At 55.6% G+C, this 22,768-nt stretch overlaps 1 protein-coding gene across 5 annotated transcripts in view; it reads left to right on the forward strand.

The window, feature by feature from the left end:
- The first annotated feature begins 5,719 nt into the window (after positions 1-5,719).
- SH3BP4 (SH3 domain binding protein 4) overlaps positions 5,720-22,768 on the forward strand; it is a 32,786-nt gene continuing 15,737 nt past the window's right edge. For 2 of the 5 annotated variants that reach the window (XM_039555174.1, XM_039555175.1), the window contains exon 1: positions 5,720-5,808. The gene's annotated coding sequence lies outside the window, so the exon portion shown is untranslated. Of the gene's footprint in view, positions 5,809-22,356; positions 22,722-22,768 lie in introns of those variants that run through there. The other 3 variants (XM_010407907.4, XM_010407906.4, XM_010407908.4) reach the window with 2 other exon arrangements.

Consider the following 22,768-nt stretch of genomic DNA (forward strand, 5'->3'; position numbering starts at 1 on the left):
AATTATTGTGCCTTACACTGCCGAGGGAAGGAAACTCTCCCCCGTTTTATCACGGAGCTGTCTGGAAGCTGGAAGGGCTCCGGCAGGGATCTGAGGGAAGGGAATAAACGATCCTAATAAATAAAGGTGCATCCCTTGGCAGCACCACAAAATGGCTCTCACTGCCCATGCCTTTGCCCCAGAGAGTCTTTAGATGTGTAGGGGAAATTTGGGAGTCAGCAGCCCAAAAGTGGTGGGGAAAGGGCTGCTCTGAGCCTCTGAGGGGCACGGAAAGGCAGCCCAGGAGGATGTTCAGCTGAAGACAAAAGTATTCTTGGCTGAAAAAGCCAGGACTTTGTGCTCCTGGGCCTTTTCCAGACCCACAGAGCTCTGCTGGAGCCTCTTCACCGACCGCAGAAATCCCACAGTCTGGAATCTCTTGGTACACACAGGGTGGAGGCTGGAGCCATCTCACTCTCGTGTCAAGGTTCACAAGGATGCACCAACAGCTGCATCCCCCTTTGCATCCCCCCCTCTGCTCGGCAGGGATGTTTATCCATCTGGGAAGCCATCCTAACCAGCAATTCCCATTCCTGTTCCCATTACCCCGGTGCTCTCTGCCCTGATGATGACAGTGAAGCAGCCTCACCCTGGTGCTTGGTTTTAGATAGAGCTGTCATTGAGTCTGGGGATTTTTAATTTTTTTTCCTTCCGCAGCTTCCGTGGTTCTGTTGCCAGGAGAATCTCCAGCGGGAACAAAAGCCGGTTTATTTTGTGGGATGGGACTCGGGGAGGGAAGGGGGAAAGGGGAAGGGCAGCAGTAACTCGTGGGTTGTGGAGTCTTGCTGCTGTGAGTGGCCAGGCAGGGTGGGAGGTGAGGACAGGGATTCCTTGGCTTCTAAAGGGTGATGAGGAAAAATGAAGCAGGCGATTTACAGGGAACGGTGGCTTAAAAGAAAGGATTTTGGTTACAAAAAAATAATACCTGAAGGGGGTCCAAGGAGAGCTGGAGAGGGGCTTTGAACAAGGGCCCGGAATGACAGGACACAGGGAATGGCTTCCCAGTGCCAGAGGGCAGGGCTGGATGGGATATTGGGAAGGAATTGTTCCCTGGGAGGGTGGGCAGGCCCTGGCACAGGGTGCCCAGAGCAGCTGTGGCTGCCCCTGGATCCCTGGCAGTGCCCAAGGCCAGGCTGGACATTGGGGCTTGGAGCAGCCTGGGACAGTGGGAGGTGTCCCTGCCCATGGCAGGAGGTGGGATGGGACGAGCTTTGAAGTCCCTTCCCACCCAAACCATTCCAGAATCCTAGGATTTAGGCCATAAATAAAGGACTTTGCCATATGGAGCAGTCTCCCAGGAGGAGGGAGGTTGGTGCAAAGCTCTCCAAAATCCACCCCTTGCCACAGCACAGAGTGAGCAGCAGGCGAGGTTTGCAGCCTGGCAGGGATGAGGGGTGTGCTGGGGGCAGGATCTGTGGGCAGAGCTGAGGGCATCGGTGGAAGGGCACTGTAGGATCCACCCTGAGGAGCAGAGAAGGTGCAGGACCTGTCCCTGTGGCTCTCCCAGCTCTCCCCTGCACCTCTCTGCTGTCCTTTGTTCATTCAGTCTCTCAGTCCATGTCAGGCAGCCAAAGATATCAAAAGCCTCTCCGGAAGCTCTGTCCTTTGCTCTGTGCACTTCCTCCTCAGGCTTAAAAGCCTAATCCCTGTTATTAGTGGGAAGTGGTTGCTACCTGGCTGGGTGTTCCTGTCACCTCACAAATCCCGTCCAGGGGTGATCACAGGTGATATCAGCCCCCCTTCCCACAGCTTTCCCTCCCCTGTGGCACCAGCAGGGCCACAGGTTTATGAATCATGGGATGGTTTGGGTTGGAAGGACCTTAAAGCTTAAAAAGCATCATGGGCAGGGACACCTCCCACTGTCCCAGGCTGCTCCAAGCCCCAATGTCCAGCCTGGCCTTGGGCACTGCCAGGGATCCAGGGGCAGCCCCAGCTTCTCTGGGCACCCTGTGCCAGGGCCTGCCAACCCTCCCAGGGAACAATTCCTTCCCAATCTCCCATCCAGCCCTGCCCTCTGGCAGTGGGAAGCCATTCCCCCTTCTCCTGCAACTCCATCCCTTGGAAACAACCTCTCTCCATCTTTCTTACAAGTCCCCTTCCCCTGGAAGGCCACAATTAGGTCACCCCAGAGCCTTCTCTTCTCCAGGCTGAGCAATCTCAATTGTCTCATCCCAGGGTGGGCATGGCTGGCAATGCTCTGCTGGACTCCGAGGAAAAGCAGAAGCAGAGGCCAGGCTTGCCAATATCACGTAGGGAATTGCTGCCTTCAGCCATTGGAACGGACGGAAAGGGAAAAAATCCCCCAGAGTCCAGCTCCAGGAGGAAATCAGGTGGATGCCTGCAGAGATGGGTGTCGGAGGAGCAAATCCGCCCTGCTTTAATCCCAGCCCGGCGCAATGGAATTCCAAAAATGGAGCAGAAACAATCCACGTGGGGAGCCCGGCAGAGGGACGGCAGTGCTCTGTTTGCCAGCTCCGAAGGCAGCGAGCCTCGTTTACGAGGCACGAGGTGGGAATGTTGTACCTACAACATGAATCTTGTTGGAATTTATTGGCTTTCTCCAGCTCCTAAGCCCTGAGCACCTCTGAGTGAGCAGAGCCCAAACACCTGGAAGCGCTGCCTGTGGCAGCAATGCTCCAGAGCCTCCATCCCTGCCTCGGGATGCAAACAAAGAGCTGCTGCTTCCCCGGATGGAGTCAATAACTCAGCTTCCATAGGAGGAGAGGGACATCAAACCCCGCCGGTTATCCCCATCCGTCGTCATTAACCATCAGGGCTGCAATTAATTCGCGGCAAGGGGAGGATTGGCCCGGGAAGAGCTCACCCCGGGGAGTTTGCTGGGAGCGCTGCGCTAGCCAAGTGTTGTTAAACACACCTTGGCAGCCGAGCTTGCGCTCCCTCGGCTCCAGAGAGCCATCCACAGCACGATCCGGGCACGGGGCTTCGCTGGATTCCTGGCAGAGCTGCAGGAGCGCAGGAAAAGCAACAAACACGGAGCTCGGGCGCGCCCACCGAGGGCCGGGGTGTTCCGATACTGCGCGTGGAAGCGGGTTTTGTCAGGCTCAGGTTTGGGAACATTCCCTTTGGAAGGTTCCAGGAGCTCGGGGTTCATGGTTGAGCCACTGCAAGAGCATCCCTGCCCCGGCAGGGGTTGGAATGAGGTGGGCTTGAAGGTGCCTCCCAACCTCAGCCATTCCATGGTTCTGTGATTCCATGATGCTCCTGGTGAGGAGGGTCCACGCTCCAGCCCTGGTGAGGGGGATTGGTGCCACTGGGTTTGGGGCTCAACAGACCCCGGTGCGGAGGTCCAGCTCCTGTCTGCAACTTCCAAAGGAGCATCAGAGCAAAGAGGAGCTTTTCTCTTCCCAAAAAAAGCTGGCTACACCCATACCTGAGCTACGGGAATGGCATCCCAAACTGCCCAGGCCAACAACTTCTACCTGGATTTGTGCTTGAGAAACACCGTGGGGGAACGCACGGAGAAATGAACCTTTCCACGGAATTCCTGCACCACAGAAAAGCCTGGCCTCGTTAGGGCATTCTGTCCAGGTCTAATTGCTCCCTGGGATCGCTTCCTGGCAGGGGAAACGGGAGTGGCACCATTCCAAAGGTGGGATAGACGCCTTCGCCACTGTGCCTGGCTCCTTCCCAGTGGGAGCAAAGGGAAGGCGGCAGCAGGAGGAGGGAGCAGGGCAGGGAGGGTGGGAGGCAGGAGCCATGGGGCATCCAGCACCCACTGGAAGGGCACTGGTGGAGCATCCTCTAGCCGTGGATTCTGCTCCATGACGTGGATTTTGGTCCACCCTGCGACCAAAATCCCCTTCCTCGCTCTGAGCTGCTCCTGGGCATTTGCAAACTGCTGGGAAAACAGAGAGGGATGGATGCGGATGGAATGCTCATCCCTCCGTCCCAGGCTCGGCACCGGCAATGCGCCCAAGGCGTACCCTGAGTGCTGGGAAAGCTGCTCCCGGGATGGGAGCACAAACTGATGGAGTTGAAGCAGAGTTTTCCCACCCGGAGATGTGGTTTTCCCCAAGGGATCGTGAGGATGCTGAGCTGGAGCTGCAGATTCTCGTACACCTCCTCCAGCCCATCGGAAAAGACATTTTTGTCCCCACAGCCGCTCAAGGCATCAGCCTGGGATGATCCAGCCCAAGGCAGGAGTCATTTTGGACTTTCTAGTGTCCAAAAGACGGGGAATCACAGCAGGGATAGAAAAGAGGAATAAACCAGCAACTCAAATACTGATTTTAATGAGAGTTTTGCAGGAGCACCCCAGGCTCGGTGCCAAGGCGCGGATGGGGGCAGCACCCAGCCCAGCTGCATCCCAGGTGCCATCCCAATGTTTTCCACTGGCAAAACAGGATGGGAATGCCCCACTGCAGTTAGAGAACCGAGTTATCCAGCTGCAGGGAGCTCACCTCGGAGGAACCCCAAAGCTCCCAAAAAAGCTCCGCAGAAAAGAGCTCCCAAGGGTGCTTTGAAGCAGTTCTGTGGGGTTCATTTTGGGAAGCCAGGAAAAAGGTTGGATGAGGCCGGGAAGTCCCAGCTGACCCCCCTGGATGGGGTCTGGCCACTCAAGGATTCGCAGCCACCCCATTGCCACCCCACTTTTGTCACAGCCCCGCCAAAACTCCGTCTCCTTCTGCTGTGCTGGGCGCAGGAGGAGCCAGCACCAGGAAGAGGAAATTTAATCATCAGATCCCGATTAAACCCAGGAAAAAACAAGGAGGGGGTGGGAAGAGCGGCGGCTCGTGTAGCCCGGACCCATCTGCTCCGGTATTTCGCACTCAGCCGCTTTTCCAAGGGGTGTTCCAACGGGACATGGCCACTGTGGTGGTGTTGGTGGCCACCATCTCTGGGTGCTCTTCGTGTCCATCCCTGTCCTGTCACGATGTTGCTCCTGGTATCCCATTTTCCTAACCCTGCATCTCGGCCAGGCAGCACAACCCCAGGGTGGGATGCTGCCTTAATCCATGGGATTTTAGGGAACACAACCTCCTTTTTCTGGCATTGGGAGTCGCTCTCTGACTCTGGTTACCTCAAGAAATCAGACTTCAGCGTTTTCCCTCGTGTTTCTCCTGCCTTTCCCATCCTGGGAGAGGAACAGGGGCGGGATTTCTGCTTTACCAGGATTTCACGGCTTCCCTTCCGTGACAAAAAAGGCCAAAAAAAAAAAAAAAAAGGGGGGGGGGAGGGGGGGCACATAAACCCTCAGCTGCCCAGCGTGCAAGGGAAGGAAGGGTTTGAGTTCGCCCACCACCACCGCCGGGCTGGGCGGGGGTGATTTTCACAAGCACTGCCCCTTGCACGGGCACAGCCACACCCCCTCCCATGTTTTGCACAAGGACACCGCTCCGTGACAATCTATTTCGCGCAACCACCGTGCCTTGGTGCAGAAGGCTCGTTCCGCCCGCGGTATTTTGCACAAGGACACCCATTCCGCGCACATTCGCTGTGCGCAGCTTCCCCCGGTGCACGCCCGCTTGGTGCCCCTTGCACGAGCACACTCCCACCCTTCCACACGTGTTTCACACCACCATCTCCCCCTCCCCTCCCTTCCCTTCCCCCTCCCTTCCCTTCCCGGCCCTTCCCCTCCCCGCACCCCCCGCTCCCGCCCCTCCGCTGGGCCACGCCCCCCGGGCCACGCCCCTCGGTGACGTCAGCGCGGGCGGGCGCGCGCGGCCCGTGCCGGCGGAGGCGCGCGCGGGAGCGCAGCGGGGCTGGGTCCCGGTGCTCCCGGTGCTCCCGGTGCTGGAGCGGGCGCAGGTGAGAGGCGGGAGCGGGCGAACCCCGGGGCTACCGAGGACGGCAGCGGCTCCCCGCGGGCTCCCGGGGCCGCCGGGGAAAAGTTTGGAGCGGCGGCGCCGGGTGGGCGGGCGGTGGTGGGGGGTCGGGGCTGGGGCAGCGGCGGAGCGCGGGGAGGCGGCTGGGGAGAGGGTGAGGGTGGGTGTTTGTGTGCGTGGGGCTCCGCGTAAGTGTCCCGCGTGTGTGTGTGTGTGTGTGTGTGTGCCAGTCAGTGTGGCTGTGCCGTGTGTCCTCTGCGTGCGCCAGGCTGGGTGTCGCGTGTGGCTGTGCGTGTCGCATGTCCCCCGTGTGTGCGTGTTAGTGCGTCCCCCGTGTGCGTGACTCTGCCTTGTCCTCGGTGTCCGTGTCCCTGCCCGCTGTCCCCGCTGTGTGAGGGTGCGGACGTGACCGTGTCACGCGTGGCTCCGTGTCCCCGTTCCCGGGGCTGTGCGGTGCCCTCCGTGCGGGTGCGCACCTGCCCCGCGTCCCCCGGGTCCCCCGCTGGCGCTGCCACCCGGGGATGGGGACCATGGGCCCCGGCTCGCAGCGCTGTCAGCCTGCCGGTGTCACCGGGCGCTTCTCGGTGTCCTGCGCAGGGACCGGCGTGGCTCCTCTTCTGGGGCGCTGCGGGGAGTTCGCGGCTGTTTTGAGCAGCGTTCCAGCGGCTGTGCCTGGCATTCATTTTCCGGGAGGGTTTTCCCAGCTGCGGCTCGCCGAGGGGTGGCTGACCCCGTTGCTCCTTGCTGGCTGCCCGCGGGCGATGCTGTGGAAGCGAGGGATGCTGCGCAGGGCTGGGTTTTCCAGCTGTTGCTCCCGGGACGGTGTTGTGCGGGTTGCCTCGGGCTCCCAGGAATACCCATTTTTTGGGATCCCTGGCTGTTCAGGAGTTACTTAGGCTCAGCATAACTTTGGTAGCGAGGAGGGGACAGCAGTGACCGTGAGTCATTTTGTGCCTCCGCCCAAATTAAACCACGTTGCATCGGAGCCCCCAAAACCCAGAGGAGCTGTGGGATGTGGGATCAGGCGGATGCAAATTCCTAGCGAAGCATCCCTGCTCTGGAATGCCCATCACTGCCTTCCCCCTCCCCGAGCCTGTCCTTCCCTGAGATTTGCAATGATTAAGTTTTGGCTGTTAATTAATATATACATTACAAGTTGATAATTGAGTTATGCTGAACGGAGCAGCAGCTCGGGCAGGAGACGAGAGAGGGGGGTGTGTTGTGTTGACAGCTGTGTCTGGATGCCGAGACTCTGGAATAAGGATTCATCCTTGATTTCCTCGTGCCTGACTGCAGCAGCGGGATGCTTAGATTTGCCTTAAAGCAAAAAATTCCTGGGACGGGGACAGGGGTTAGAGGTGGGTTTGGCACTTGGGTTAATGCTTGGATTTGATGACTTCAGAGAGCTTTTCCAACCCGAGTAATTCTGGGATCCTCGGAACGGTCGCGTCTCCTCCTGGCTCTTGCTCCCAGCAGACCCCTGCCGAGGGGACAGCATCTCTGGTGGCAGCTCTTCCCTCCTGTTCTGCTTTTCCCTTCTTTCCTCCTTTTTTCTTGCCCTGACAAGCTTGGTTGCTCCAAGCCCCATCCCCGGAAGTTTTGGAAGGGGCTTGGAGCAACCCTGGTCTGGTGGAAGGTGTCCCTATCCATGAGGTGAACTTTAAGGTCCTTTCCAACCCAAACCTCCCACGATTCCATGAGGATTCCCTCGCCTTTCCAGGGTCTCCGTGTTCTTCCCACAGTGAGCTTTACCTGCCCTGGTCACTCACAGCGAGAGAATTCCCACTTTTCTCGTGACCCCCCATCCCACGGACCCGCAGCCTCCTCTGAGCGCATCCCGTCCTGGCTGGGGAATTTTGCAAGCAGAGATGCCAGCTTTCCATGGATTTGTATTTCCAAAATAACCCCGTCCAGGCCATGGAAGGGAATGTGCTTTTCAAAAATAGCAGCTTCGTTACTTTTAATCAACTAAAGCCAGAGCAGCGTGGAGCGATTGCAGCCGCTGCTCGGCATCCTCGTTACGTCCTCCTTTTAATGAGAGGAGAACTATTTGCCAAGCTAAAATATTTCTTTTAGCCTGGTGGGGTTGCTCTCTCAAGAGCTTGTGTGGATGGTAAGGAGGTGGTTTAGACGCTGTGTGGGGTTTTGTTGTTTTTGGTTTGTTGTTTTTTTTTTTTTAATGGGAAAATCATTTAAATATGGCAAGAGGCGTTTTCATGGCCGGGGTTGTGTGTGAGGAGGGAGCTGGCAGCTGGAGAGGTCGGGACGTGCAGGGGAATTTGCATCCTCCTCAGTCTTCTCATTTCCAAGTGGTCTGGGAGTTGCGTCGCCTCCTGGCTCCGTGGGTGGATTTCGGACGGCGGCTGGCACAGGAGCGAATGCAAATAACCTCACTTCGGAGCCTCTCGGCCTCGGGTTTGGCACCTGCCTTTTCTTTCCTGCCCAAAATTCATCCTGAAAGCACCTGAGCTTTGCAGGCTGCCCAGGAGCTGGTGAGGAGCTGGGATGGGTTTTCATAGAATCATGGAATATCATGAGTTGGAAGGGACCCACAGGGCTCATCCAGTCCAATCCCTGGCCCTGCACAGACCCCCCACCAATCCCACCCTGGGCATCCCTGGCAGCGCTGCCCAAACGCTCCTGGAGCTCTGGCAGCCTCGGGGCCGTGCCCATTCCCTGGGGAGCCTGGGCAGTGCCCAGCACCCTCTGGGGGAAGAGCCTTTCCCCGAGATCCAACCTAACCCTGCCCTGGCACAGCTCCAGCTGTTCCCTGGGTCCTGTCCCTGTCACAGAGAGGGGGTGGCAACACCCAGGAAGGTTTTGTAGCCAAATGTTGACTTCCCCAGTGACCAGGGATGAGTCAGCTTCAAAACGAGGGGATCAACCCACTGGAAAATGGATTTCTGCTTCTTAACTGGGATATCTTAATGGGAGCCCTCTGGGAGAGCCAGACTGGGACAGCTGGGAGTGCTCACCTGGAGAGGAGGAGGCTCCAGGGAGAGCTCAGAGCCCCTTGCAGGGCCTAAAGGGGCTCCAGGAGAGCTGGAGAGGGACTGGGGACAAGGGATGGAGGGACAGGACACAGAGAATGGCTTCCCACTGCCAGAGGGCAGGGATGGATGGGATATTGGGAAGGATTTGTTCCCTGGGAGGGTGGGCAGGCCGTGGCACAGGGTGCCCAGAGCAGCTGGGGCTGCCCCTGGATCCCTGGCAGTGTCCAAGGCCAGGCTGGACATTGGGGCTTGGAGCAGCCTGGGACCGTGGGAGGTGTCCCTGCCCATGGCAGGGGTGGGATGGGATGGGCTTTAAGGTCCTTCCAACCTAAACCCTTCTGGGATTCCCTGGTGGCTGCAGCGAGGTGTTCATGGAGAGCAAGGTGTGGGTGCTGCTGGGGTTCCCTGCCCTCTGGGATGGGGGAGGCATCTCCAGTGTCAGCACCAGCTCAGGACCCTTCCAAGCTGCTCCCAAAATTTGCAGGGTGAGATTTAAAAGCACGGAGTGTGTCCCGGAGCTGAGTGGGGGATGGTTCCCGTGGCTCCCTCCGTGCAAACAATCCCTGGATGGGCCGGTCCTTGGGCACAGGGCTGGCATTGTCCAGGGACCTCGGCAGCGCCGTGCCAGCCTTGGCTGGGGCAGGGAGCACGTGGCTGCGCTGGCGCTGGCACGGGGAAAATCCCTCTTGGACTTGGGAAGGGGCAGGAGAAAGCCTGGGCTGCTCCTGGTGGAGGCAGTGGGGCTGAGTCCTGTCCCTAAAGGAGCTGGAGGGTTGGTGTCACCGAGCTGTGGGGACACCAGGGCAGTGCTTACGGGGCTGCAGGGTTTTTGTAAATTCAGAAGGATTTGCAGCCCCAGCTGGCTTTGTGACCACACATCGATAATGTCTGGGATTTTAGGAAGGGGAGAAAGGAGAAGGCTCTTGCGGGACCTGCAGCTTTGGCACGCGCGTGTCCTGACAAGTCCCTCTGCTTCCCAGGCAAGGCGGAAGGACTCGCTCCCAGCGGCTCAGATCTGGTTTTTAGTGCCCAGGTGATGTCCCAGTTCCCTTAACACCACGCTGAAGGATCATTTCTCAGGATACCTATGGCATTTCCCCCCTCCCGTGGTCCTCCTTGCAGCCGGGGGGGCCTCAGTTTTTCCCGGTGGTGCTGGGAGTGATTTCCGTGTATTTCTGCTCCCGTGGGCTCCTAAGGAAAAGCGTGGGAGTGTGGGCAGGGATGTGTGTGGATGGCTCCCAGCGCCAGGGAGTGCAGGAGCACATGGAACCCTTCTGCTGCCTCGGTCCAGTTGTTTCCCAGGGTGAAGTCAGTTTTTCACGGATCAGAGAGCAGGCTGTAAAACTTCCAACTCTTTCCTCCTGGCCCTGGATTCTCTTTTTTCCCCCCTCTGCTGGGGAAGGTGGCATTTTGGGTGCGTCGCACGTTTTTGGGAGGGATCACTTGGTGCGCCACAAGCAGCATTCCCTGGCTTTAATCCCATTTTTTTTGGTGGCCAAGCTGCTGCCCCTCCATTGGGAACCCCTTGAGCCGTGCCCCCAGTCCCATGGGATGTTTCTATTTTTGACCCACCGATTCTGTGTGGATTTGTGTGAGGGGTTATTTTCGGTGCTGGGAGGCATCATTCCCATTCCCAGCTGGCATATCAGTGGGAGAGCAGTGCTCTCACTCCCCAGCTCCTGGGGCGAAAGAAGTGTTCCTGCTTTTGCCTACATAAGTGGGTGTTCCCGCTCTGCCCTGGAGAGAAGTGGTGTCACATCCCAAATTCTCTTTATAGGACCATCACAGAATCCCAGATTGGTTTGGGCTGGAGGGACCTTAAAGCCCATCTCATCCCATTCCACCCCTGCCGTGGGCAAGGACACCTCCCACTGTCCCAGGCTGCTCCAAGCCCCAGTGTCCAACCTGGCCTTGGACGCTGCCAGGGATCCAGGGGCAGCCCCAGCTGCTCTGGGCACCCTGTGCCAGGGCCTGCCCACCCTCACAGGGGACAATTCCTTCCCAATATCCAGTTTCTTTCAGTTTGGGAGAAATGCTTTGTAGCCTCAAACCTCTGAATATTAAAGTACAAAGGCGGAAGGTGGCCCAGCCACTTATTTTGTAATCACTCCTGTGTTTCTTCCAAGTGAAATGGCTTCAAAAAGAAAGAAAGTTGGTTTAGATGGGATATTGGGAAGGAATTGTTCCCTGGGAGGGTGGGCAGGCCCTGGCACAGGGTGCCCAGAGCAGCTGGGGCTGCCCCTGGATCCCTGGCAGTGCCCAAGGCCAGGCTGGACACTGGGGCTTGGAGCAGCCTGGGACAGTGGGAGGTGTCCCTGCCCATGGCATGGGGTGGAATGGGATGAGCTTTGAGGTCCCTTCCAACCCAAACCATGTTGGGATTGGGTGATTTTTCCATCATCTGGGTGCTGTTTGTGTAAGTTGGAGGGATGGTGATGCACATCTGGTTTGCCGTCCCGTTAAATGATGGGGAAAGCTTTAATAATAACAATAACAACAATAATATTAATATTATAAATAATAATAATATTGTGAAAGCCTTTCCTTCTCACTGTTCTCTGTGTTCTCTGGAGTTGCTTCCTCTCCTGCCCCACAGGAGGGTCGCCCTGGGGACCATCCCATCGTTTCCAAGAGGGAAATCGCTGCCACGGAGCCAAACCAGATGTTTTCTAGCTGACTCCAGAAAATTTTGACCCAGCAAGGACTCCTGGCTGTGGTGTGGGGTTGGGAGGCTGCCCTGCTCATCCCGTGCTGCACGAGCTCCGGGCACGGCTCCGTGCTTCCCTCTCTCCGGGGCTAAATCCAGCTGCCGCCCTTCTCCCGCCGTGCCTGGCCACTCCGCCCGGGTGAAGTGCTTTAGGTCATCCCTACAAAGCGTTTCAGGTCGTTTTTGGGGGGCAGGGTTGGCGTGGTGTGTGGCCTTGTTTGAACAGCCGCCGGCTGTTTCCTTAGGAACAGGGAGAAAAGGCTTTTTGGGAATGGAACAATCAATGGGTCAGCGCAGAGGAGCGGGGCAGGAGGTGTTTTAATGGGCACTGCTGCTGGAAGCAGTGATCCTAAAGGTCTTTTACACCCTAAATTGTGACTCTGGGATAAGTCCCAGAGTGGGTTTGGTTGGATTCTTGGTGTGTCTGGGGCTGGGTGCAGCATCCATCGTTTTGCTTGGTGTGGCGGGGGAAGATGCTCAAGTTATCCATCTAAAAACACCTCCACAGGTAAAGGGTGGAGAGAGGGAGCCAAAAAGGAGCAGGAATTGGAATAACGGATGCGGTGGTCACGCAGGGAGTTCAGAGCCAAGTCTCCCAAGTCTCACCCACCTCTGGGACTGAGAGCATTTCAACCCGGCTCGTGTGGCTGTGGGAGATGTGAAACCCTTCATTCCTGCCTCATTCCCTGCTGCAGCTCCGTCCTCTTGGCTCACATCCGTTCCCAGAGCGGCCCAGGGCGGGGGGCTGCTGGGTCCCTCTCTGCAGAGGCTGCCACGGCTAAAATTAAACAAAGAGAAACTTCCCATTTTTTTTTTTGGTGAGCGCTCCGGCTTCCGGAAAATGGCAGCGCGCTGGAGGCAGGCGAACAAAACAAGGCAGCCCTGGCCAGAAAAAAACCTCCTCACCTCTGAGGCATTTCCTTGCTTTCTTTCCCCCCCCTTCTCCAGCCTCTCTCCCTCCCCATCCTGGCTGCTCCATAGAAAAGCTGCCATCAGATTAGGGCTCCTGGGGTGGGGTTGCTCTGGGAAGGCTGCATGGAAAGGCAGCCTTGGGAATGGCTCTGCTCCCTCCCCCAAGTCCCCTCCGTGCTTCTTTTGCCAAAAACACCCTCAGTGGGTTTTTTCGGGTGCGTGTGGCTGTGCCTTTGGGGCAGGTTGAGCTGTTGGGATCCGTAAGGAGGCCCAGGGAATAGTTCCCAATGGGCCTGGGAGCAACTGGTCCTTGCAATGGATAAGGTTTGGGGTGGGAAAAAGAAGAGGTGCTTGAGTGCATCGTGAAAAGAGGAGGAGATCCGTGGGTACATCCCACAAAAGCAGGAGATGCTTTTGAGTGTATCCTGCAAAAAAAGGAGGAGGAGGTAGGGGTGCATCCCAGAAAAAGGAGGAGGTGGGAAGTGCATCCCGCAGAAAAGGAGGAGGAGATGTGTGAGTGCATCCCAGAAAAAAAGAGAAAGCAGGAGGAGCGGACGCGTGGGGAGATCCTGGATAAAAAGAGATGTGCAAGCGCATCCCACAAAAGGAGAAAGGGATGCGTGGGTGCCTCCTGGAAAAAAGAGGAGTTGGCTGAGTGTATCCCGTAAAAAAAAAAAAGAAAAAGGATGAGGAGGTGGGGGTATCCCTCAAAAGGAGGAGATGTGAGGAAATCCCACAAGAGAGAAAGGAGCAGGAGATGGGGGTGCATCCCAGAAAAAGAAAGAGGAGATGCCCAAGTGCATCCCACAAAAAAGACAGCAGGAGATGGGGGATGCATTCCACAAAAAGGGAGGAGGAGAAGGGAGGAATGCATCCCACAGCTTGTCTTCCCGAGCTCCAGCTCCTCCTTCCCTGTGCATGCTGTTGGCTCCAGGTTTCCTGGAGCAGCCTCCCCACGAGTGGTAGCTCTGCAGGGATGCATCCCATGATTGCTGGGATGGGACAGGTGGGTTTTTTGGGGAAAGGGGAGGAAAACCTGGCATCCCCAGCACCGGGGTGGGTTATTTTGGGGGTGTTTTGTGCCTTTTTTTTGATACCAACTTCCCAGGAAGCGTCTCCTTTCCAGCAGCCAACCTTGTTGGGGAGTGAGACTGCAAAACAAGGCTTTGCTGGGGTCTTTGGAAAAGTTTTCCTTGGTTTTCTGGGAATGGGCCATGGACATTTGCTGTCCCTGGGGGGGGTGGCAGTTACCTTGTCAGCAAAACAGAGCCACTGGCCTTGACCAGCTCATCATTCCAACGTTGGGAAGGATGCTCTGGGGTCGGGACACCGGTGTGGCAGCTCCCCTCCTCTGCCTGGCTCTTCACATCCTGCTCAGCCTGGAAAACAGGTGAAGTTTTGGGGACTCGGGGTTGGTTTTTTCACTGCGAGTTGTTGGAGTCAGCAAACGCTGCAGAGGAACAGCTCAGTGCCGTCGGTGCTTCCAAGTAATTTTTCCCGTCTTTCCCGAGCTGTGGCCCCTGCTCCCCAGGGAGAGGCTGCCTGAAAGTTAATCGCTGCTGAAAAATGCTTTAATTAACTCAATTAGCCAGACGGTCCATCTGGGCTCCTGCAGAGCCCGATGAGATCCCTGGAATGAGGTCGCAGCTCCAGCCCGGTGACGGGGAGGACACGGGGACTCATCCGAATCCCCATGGGATGTGCTGTGCTCTCCAGAGCATCCCTGCTCCTGGACCTGCCGTGGGAGATGCCTGACAAGGGCATGGAGTCACAGGACAAGGGGGAAGGGCTTTAAACTCCCAGGTTTGGAGGGCAGGGCTGGATGGGATATTGGGAAGGAATTCCTGGCCGTGAGGGTGGGCAGGCCCTGGCACAGGGTGCCCAGAGCAGCTGGGGCTGCCCCTGGATCCCTGGCAGTGTCCCAGGCCAGGTTGGACATTGGCACTTGGAGCAGCCTGGGACAGTGGAAGGTGTCCCTGCCCATGGGAATGAGATGGGCTTTAAGGTGTTTCCAACCCAAGGAATTCCATGATTGTACACCTTGCACTGGACATCCCTGAGGCTCCTCCAGGTGGGACTGGTCAGAGCAGCTGGTGCCTCTCCCAGCCCTGCTGTGCCCATGAACAGGAGCTCTTAGAACATCCACCACAGCCAGGCATGGAAAGAGTGAGCAGGAAAAAGCCCTGCACGGTGTCTGAGCAGAGGAATGCAGGGCTCTGGAGCAGGGATTTGGGAAGGGTGAGTGTTTAACCCCCTGTCTGCACTGTGACCGTTCCATCCCGGCTTTAGCTCCTTGTGTTGGGCTCTGTTTTAACGCCTGGCCTTACAGACATCCCGAGGGAAGCTGGTTTTCCTGGCTGTGACAGGGAACCTGAGCACAGGCAGGCGGAGATGTGTCCTTTAGGCACAAGGGAGGAACGCGTGTCCTGAAGGGTTTGGATACCGCGGGGAAACTGAGGCACGGAGCGTCAGTGGTGGAAGGTTAAACCATGGTCTCTGCACTCATGGTGCCCGTGTCTCCAAAAATGGGCTCTGAAATCACTCCAGAAGGGCTTTTGTTGGGGGTGGGAAGAGAAATCAGTGTGTCCAGGTTGCCCTGTGGTCGGGCAGGATAAATGGCATGGGAATATTTGCTGTTGGGCCTAATTTTTAAGGGATCATGACCCTTAAAAGTGGTGATGCTGCATCAGATGCTTCCCTGCCTCGGAGAGGGAAGGGGAGGTGTTTTGCTTTGGGAAAGGGGAGGTGATTCCTGGTTTATGGCTGCTTTGAGGCAATAGAGCTCGTGAAAGTGGGACAGAAGGTAATTCCCAGTGGGAATGCTGGCAGGGAAGGTGAGGCTGCTGGGCACCACCGGGATGCAGAGCATCTTCCTTTGGGATGAGCATCCCTTCCCCAGTGCTCCTTCCTGCCTGGAGAGCTCCCAGCTCATCCTCAGCTCCAAAGCAGCACAGAGTCCGAGCGTCTCCCCGATTTCTTTCTCCTTCTGGGGATGGGAGCCGTTTGGAAGCAGAGGTCTGAGCCTGTCCATGGAAATCCCACGCTCCACAGTGCTGCAGACACTTCTGCCTCCCTTTTGCCTTTCACCAGAAAATCCTCATCCCCCTTCCTGCACAAAGAAAAGTGTGAGTAATGCTGGAGAAATTTGGGATGAGGCCCAGCGAGCAATCGGATATCCGGCTAAGCAGGGCTCTGACTTCTGGACTGAGAGCTCCCAAATGAATAATGCAGCAGGAGGAATGGCAGATTTCGAAGTATTCTATTTTTCTGGTTGCTCTGCTTTATTTCTCTTTAAATCTTCACCCTGCAAAGCTTAGGAATGGCTTCTTTTTTTTTTTTTTTATCACCTCGGTATATTTGTTTTATGCTCAAGCAATAACACATTTCCCGTTGTCCTGTTAAAAGCAGAAGCTGATGGTATTTAAAAATAATACTGGTGCCAGTTGTCTTGTGATACACATCATGTGTTCCTGCTGTAAATGTTGTTTGCTAGGATCATGCCTGGCAAAAAAAAAAAAAGCTGAATTCACTGTAAAAGTGGATTGTTGGGAGGCTAAAATGCCAGGGGATGTTGCCCTAAGGAGTAATGGGTGGTGGTATCTGTTTCCCTTTTGGTTTTCTTTCCTCCTTCTGGACCCTGCTGAAAAAGTTCCCATTTTTTTTTTCCCCCCTGTTGATCGAGTACTTTAAGTCGTTCTTCTAAATATAAATCTCTCCTGATGCGTCAGCTGTGCCTGGGATTTCACTTCTTTTATGTGGCACTTCAAGCAAGTTTTAATTAAAAAAAAGAAAGTTCCATCTGCATTGGTTTGATATTGAGGGTTGTTTTTTTTTCTCCTCATCAAGAGCGTGTCTAATTCCAGCCTGACCCCTCAAAGTCCTGAAGGCTGCATGTGGCCGTCAGCTGGTTGGGCTGGAGAGCGTCCTCAGCTCCTGGAAAGTTCTTGCCGTGTCCTGCTTGGAATCATGGAAGGGTCTGCGTTGGAAAGGACCTTGAATTCATCTCATTCCAGGGCAGGGACACCTTCCACTCTCCCAGGTTGCTCCAAGCCCCGTCCAGCCTGGCCTTGGACACTTCCAGGGATCCGGGGGCAGCCACAGCCTCTCTGGGCACCCCGTGCCAGGGCCTCATCACCCTCCCAGGGAGGAATTTCTTCCCAATATCCCATCTCTGTCAGTTTAAAGTCATTCCCCCTTGTCCTGTCCCTCCAGTCCCTTGTAAAACATCTCCCATCCCCTGGAGGTCCAGGTCTTTTCCTCAGGGCTGCTTCTCCTGACAGAGCTGTCCCATCACTGGCACCAACATCTGCTGGATGTGACCAACACTGAGGTATGGAAGAGCTCAATCCTAACAGGGGGGGAAAAAAATCTGGGATGTTGCTGTGGAAGATGCTGAGAACAGGAGGTGTCGTCTGGGCAGGTTGGTGAAGGTGCCATGGATTTGTCTTCTCTAGCCGAGAGCCTGCTGCTTGCAGCCCCGTGTTTTGGGTCTGAAAATTAAAAGACATCCCTGTGGTTGTCAAAGCAGCCTCCAAGCAGAGCTGGTGGTGGGGTTGAGGTGGTTTTCCCACAGAAATCCAGAAACGGAGCAGGTTCTGTGCTGTTCGTGGCCTGCTGACGTAGGGAATCCGTCCCTGAGCGTGTGGGGCTTTTTAACCTCAGTTTGGTCCTTACTCTCTGAAAAGAGGTGTTCTTGTAGAGACAGAGGACAGGCTTTGGGCTCTTCTGTACCCCCTGAGTGGCTCTCAGTGGCTTTGTCTTGTTTCCTCTAATTTGGGCACTTTGTGTGTAGGCCCAAAACCGCCCCTTGTCACAGCTGATAACGCTTCACCCCTAATTCAAGCTGCAGAAATCCAGAATTTGGCTCCGTGGTGTCTTACAGATGGGAGCTGAGCAACCTGGTCTAGTGGAAGGTTTGCCCATGGATGGGCAAAGGCTTTCAGGTCCCTTCCAGCCCAAACCCTTCCGGGGTTCTGTGAAATCTCAGTGGGAATGAGCGGAGCACGTGGCTCTGGGGCTCCAACGGGGAGGCTCTGAGGCTCCTGTCGGGCATGAGAAGCCAGGGCAGGTCTGTCTCCTTCCAGCCTTGCCTGGGGCTGGCTTCTTGGAGCCAGCAGAGAGGGAATAACTTGTCCTTTGGAAATGTTCCCTGTGTGGTGGCTTGGAGTTGTCCCTTCTTTAGGGAATGCTCTGTGTGTGGTGCCCGTGTGGGAGGGTGTTTTGTGCTTACAAGTGCAGTGCAGAGAGTTGTAGAAACGACTCCACTCAACCAATAAAGCTCTGCCTTGAGCAGGGAACAACCTGCTGTGGCTTTAGGATGACTTTCAGGTGTCATTTTAATTTCCCCTGGTGACTAATGCTGCAAAAAGTGTGTTGGAGATTCAGCCGTGCTCTGTCCAACGAGACTGAGCGAAGATTTTGCCAAATTTGCATAAATTACTATTTCTGTGCCCAAACATCCTGCTAAATAAGGGGAATTTTCCCCCAAAAAGGCTAAATTTTTTGCTGAGGGTTATGTCCTTGGCCCAGAGCAGCAGCTTTGCCATCACACACGGTGGAGGCTGCAGAGAAAGGACTTTGGCTCTCGCCTCACGCCGCCTAAATCCCGACACAGACCTCGTGTGTTCTCAAACTGACCTAAAGCTGCAGTTCAAAGTGCGTGGCTTTGCTTGCAGACTGAGCCTTCCCATAAACATTTGGGGCTTAAAGTGATGAAATTGGTTCCTTATCAGCCATCTGACCCACGGTGATGGGGCTGAGCAGCTTTTAACCTGGCGAGACCGAAACAACAAAACCCCGAAGCAGCTCCGAGACCGAAACAACAAAACCCTGAAGCTGTGACAGATGGAGGTGGGTGGTGTTATTTTATTGGGTTTTTTTTCCCCTTCATGGCACTCCTGATGCTGTGGAAAACGCTTGGAGCCACTGCTTGGATGCTATCTGACCTCCCTCACCCCCAGGTTGAGTTAATTTGCAGGTTGCACAGAGTCTCTGTGCAGTCTGATGTGCTTTAATTTTGGGGTGATTAATTAAACAAGCAGGCGTGGTGTTTGCTCTTGTGTTGCATAAACAGCAGCCGGTTTTGGTGTATCTCAGGCACCCTCCTGGCTGGCAGGGGTAGGTGTCTGCACCTGGAAAACTCATTCCCACCGCTGGAAAAGCTCTAAGCGAAATTAAGGCGAGGACTTGTGCTGCTGAAAACCACCTGGAATGAGGCACGTGGTCTTTTGTGTCTGTGTAGTGAGGGTGGTGTTCAAAGCATGCTCTGGATTGAAGCAGGAACACTTTCTGGGATGGGTCTGCAGCTGGCTGGATTTGCAGGTGGGATCAAGCCCCATGTCCTAATCCCGGCTCTGTTTGGGGTGGTTTCGATCAGATATTAAGAAATTGTTCTCTGTGAGGGTGCTGAGGCTGTGGCACAGGGTGCCCAGAGCAGCTGTGGCTGCCCCTGGATCCCTGGCAGTGTCCCAGGCCAGGCTGGAGCAGCCTGGGATAGTGGAAGGTGTCCCTGCCCATGAGACAGGCTTTGAGGTCCTTTCCAACACAAACCATTCCATGATTCTCTGATCTGCCCTCACATCCACTTCCTACTTGCATCATCACCTGGGAGTTTGCTCTCCAGGCATCTGCTCCCAACAAACTTGCCCTCTTTCTACCATGGAAATCCCTGGTTTGTGGCATTGGGTCAAGCATGGAGCATCCCATGATGTGACCAACCCCCATCTTGCCTTCCTATGAAAGACCATCAACTCCAGCAAAGGGTTAAGCTGCTCACTCACACCCAGGTGTCCTGGGCAATCTGCTTTGGGAATGTTTACCAAAGAGGAGCTTAAAAAAACCCTGCTGTTTTGAGGGAATTCTTTGCAGTGTGCTGATTCTTATTTGTTTCTACCTAAAGAGAGAGAGGAAAGGAGGTTTTTGGCTCCCGTCAGCATTTTCAGCATAGAGGAGGGTGTCCTGTAATCCAGCAGCAGATCAGTGCTGGACTAATCAGGAAGGTGTGCAAGACCATTGAATTGAGGGAGTGGTTTTGTCCCAGCTCAGATGAGTTCTTGGAATCCAGAGAGATATCATCCGTCATTGCTTGGTGTCCATGGGCTCGCTCAGGCAGTGAGCTGGGGACAAAACCCCTTGTTTTTCCCAAAAATGGGCCTCCTGACTGAGGATACCTGGAGACAGATCAGTCTTGGTGGAGTACTTGGGCTGGGAGAGCTGCATGGAGTTGTCTGTGTGATGATCTGCTCGGAGCTGCCTCGTCTCTGGTGGTCTGCAGCTCATCTCTGGAGCTTTGTGTTGTCCTCTCTGCACCAGTTGTGGTGGCAGCCTGTCCAGCCAGCAGCAGGAGTGAGTTTCTTGTGCCTGCCCTTCTCTGGACATGCTGGTGGGACTGGTTTTCCAGCCAGCAACAAGGAGAACACGTGGCATTGCAGCAGCTCCTCTCCGTCAGACAAGGGCGGAATCGCTGAAGGGTGATGGGGACAGGGCTCTGAAGTGTTGCTGCAGTTAAAGCTCTGTCATCATCTCCTCTTGGGGGAAGCTCAGCAGCTCAGGGACTTCGGGTTTTGACAGCTCTTGAAGGCCAAATTAGCATCCAAATTATCTGAGGAAGGAGACGCTGCAGGGATTGCGGCTGGAGAGTGGAAAGATAGCGAGTTGCTCCAGGATTTTCTCAGTTGGTGCCTTTAGCCTTCAAGCTTCCATGGATCTAGTTGATTTGAGATGGGGAGGAGGGGTTGAGTGGCCCCCCCTTGGGTGGTTATGAGATGGTTCTTGCAGCACCCACCGAGGTGGGAAATTGTTTCCCCTCCTTTTGACTTCCATGGTTTCCCTTACTCTGCTCTTTGTGGGTGTTGGCCCGAGATCTCCTGGGTGACCATGGTGTCTGTATGCATTTTCCTGGTGATTCTGGCAGGATCAAGACCACTTTTTCTTTAAAAGTGTCTTATTGTGGTTTTGGAAATTTGGGTTTCATTGTTCCTCCACCTCCGACTGCCTGTGTGAGCTTGAGCCGTTGCCTGATCCAGCTCAAATCTGAGTTTCCCTGGTTTGAGAGACGTTTGGTCCATGCTTTTGGCCCTAAACATCCTTTAGGAACAGTCTTGCTTTGGCTGTTGGCTGAACTCTGGGGCTTCTGAAGGACTTTGGAGGGGCTGTGAGGGCTTGCAGGAAGTTGGTTCTCTCCTGGATTCCTGTTCCATCCAAGGGTTTTAAAGCTTGAGTTCGGCTTTTATGTTTAACTCCTCTGGGACCGCAGCAGTAGATGTGACTTTGGGTTTTCATGGTTTTTTTGGTCCCCATGGGACTTGTCTGGATCAAACTCCTTGCCCTGCCAGAGGAGCATCCATCCACAGGTCCCTGTTGAAAAGCCAGGACACCTTTGGGAGTGCCCTGCCTGGATTAGGAAGTGTTTTTTCCCTTGGAAGAACATTGAGCAGACATCAGGGGCACAGTGGACCAAGTCTGCCTCTTCTGATCCGAGGGCTAGTGGACATCAGATGAGAGCCTGTTCCTGAGGGAGATGAGTTTTCCATTGCCTTCCAGCCCATCCGTGGAGTTCCTTGCTGCAGGACTTTGTGGAGGCAAAAATGTCTGTGGGTTCAGGGAACCAAGCCCTCCCCTGGGCAAGAGGTCCACAATGGTCCCTGTTGAGGTCTCCTTTGATCCCACTGCCTCACCAAGAGACGTTTGGGCAGACACCGCCTCTGGGTTTTTAATTGGCTCTGTGGAGTGGAGGAATCTGTTCTTGGGGAGTGCCTCGCTCTCCGTGCTGGCATTCCAGCAGCATCCCTTGCACCAAGGACCATCCCACTGGAGACATCCCTCTGCCTTGCTTTTTTTGGGGACGCCAGGGCAAGTGGCTGGTTTTGCAGTCTTGAAACCATGGAAGCAAGTCCAGCTTTATTTCCTTCCCTGTGTTATCAGGACGGGCGTGCGTGTCGTGGTTTTGTTGCTGTGGAGTGGGAGGACCTGGGCTGTTGTCCCAGGAAAACCTTTCCTGTGGCCCTCTAAACCTCACAAGGGTTCCTGCCCCGTGCAGCACCTCCAGCACTTTCCTGCACGTCCAGGTTTTTTAAACCTCTGCCACACCAGCACCGCTTTCAGGGAATTGGGGTGGGTTTTGGGCTTGCTGTGGGTGCTCGAGGGCAGTGCCTGCATCTCCAGGACGCTCCTCTGCCATGGCATCAGTGCTGGGCAGCAGCAGGAGGTCCTGCAGGGAAAGCTCCCTTTTCCCACCTTCAAGACTGATCTATATTTGAGTCTCTGAGCAGCTGGTGATGGATATCCAGCGGGACTCGTGCTATAAAAGGAAGCTTTCCCGTCCTTCCCGCTCTGCCTGTGAAGGATGACATCCCCAGCAGGGAGGCCGTGACGGACTCCAGGCACCAGCAGACACTGGCAGCACGCACTTGGCCAAAATTGCCTTCATTCCCTTCCCTTCTCCATCACCCTGGCCATGCTTGGCTTGCCCTTGCCTGGCAGCAGGAGCTGAGCCAAGCTGGAGCTCGAGGGCAGGGTTTTTCCGTGGGGCTTGGCAGGGAGCGGAGGGCACGGCGCGGGGCCGGGCTCCGCTGCCGCCGTGCTGGGTGCAGTCATTCCCACATCACATGGTGGGAATGGGCTCCAAAGCAAACCCCTGGGACGTGAGGACGCTGCAGGAGGGATGGGAGGTCCCGATACTTCCACAAGTCCCTTCTTGTTTGCTGGGAAAGGGACTGAAGCGCCGTGTGTTGTGCTCCTGGCAGCTCCCGCGAGGCTCGTGCTGGGACGGACGTGTGAGTTCACACCAGGCTGTTCTCTCTGGCACAAAGAGCTGGTGTTTGGTGTTGTCTTAAAGGGGTGGTTTATCTTTGCTTGGCTTGGGTGGGTTTTCTTTTTTTTTTTTTTTTTTTTTGGAAGATGAAAGCGTTGGCTTGGCAAGCACAGGCGGTGAAGGAAGAGGAGGAGGAGATAAGAGAGAGGCAACGGGGTCAGGAATCACCGGGATACGCAGCACGGCTGGCGTCAGACTTGGAGAATGCTCGGGCCAGGCTTCTGAGGGGAAGAACTCAACAGCAGCCAGCTCTCCCCCACCCATCCCCTCCAGCATGGAAGAGACCTGGATCACTGGGAGATGAGCTACAAGGTTATCTGAGTCTGTTCCTTGCCACCAGCAGCTTCCAAAGCCATCCCAGCCTTGTAGGGGGCTGCCGAGGACCTGGGTGGGGCTGTGCTGGTGTTGCCAGTTTTGAAGGTGTGCCTGAAGATCTGTCTGTACGAGCACGGAGAAAGGAGGGAATTCTCGAGGTAGTGGGATCATCTTCCACTGGGGGGGGGAAGCGTGTTGAGCAAGG

The sequence above is a fragment of the Corvus cornix genome, chromosome 7 (assembly GCF_000738735.6).
Source record: "Corvus cornix cornix isolate S_Up_H32 chromosome 7, ASM73873v5, whole genome shotgun sequence".
NCBI classification, from domain to species: Eukaryota; Metazoa; Chordata; class Aves; order Passeriformes; family Corvidae; genus Corvus; species Corvus cornix.